We start from the raw sequence: 582 nt of genomic DNA, 5'->3' as shown, positions 1-582 counted from the left end.
AAACACATCTGAAAATGTATATATATATATATATATATATATACTTATTTATTTGATATTTTCACAAAAGGGCTCAGAAAGAGTAAGATAAGAAAGAAAACAGAAAAGTGTAAATAATAAAGAATACACAATAAAGAAAATACTCTGGACATTTGGAATTTTCACAAACACTTCTGCAGGATTTTTTTTGTGGGAAACGAAGACAAAGGAACAAGAAAAACAGCTGATGGTAGTCCACTAACACTGCACACACTTTGTATCCTGTAGAAAGAGACAAAATGTAACAATGTATAAGCCAGCTAGCTGAACTAACAAAGCTTACAGATTTTTGAGTGTTGGTGAATTTGACTGTGCTTACATTCATTCACATGTTGCAGTGTGTGTGCCTTCTGTTGAGTGCCTCTTCTGTTGCCTATAATGGCAAAAGGCAATATGTAACATACTCAATATAATCATACATCCCCTTACAGAATGAGGTTAAATGTGCGTCACACGAGCTTAACATGCTAAAATCACATATGAAACACACATGAAACATATGCTTCTGAAAAAATGTAACCACTTGATCACTTTTTTTCACAT

Source organism: Sinocyclocheilus anshuiensis, unplaced genomic scaffold (genome assembly GCF_001515605.1).
Source record: "Sinocyclocheilus anshuiensis isolate Anshui unplaced genomic scaffold, SAMN03320099.WGS_v1.1 scaffold964, whole genome shotgun sequence".
Classification (NCBI taxonomy): Eukaryota; Metazoa; Chordata; class Actinopteri; order Cypriniformes; family Cyprinidae; genus Sinocyclocheilus; species Sinocyclocheilus anshuiensis.
Note: the sequence above shows the minus strand (reverse complement) of the source record.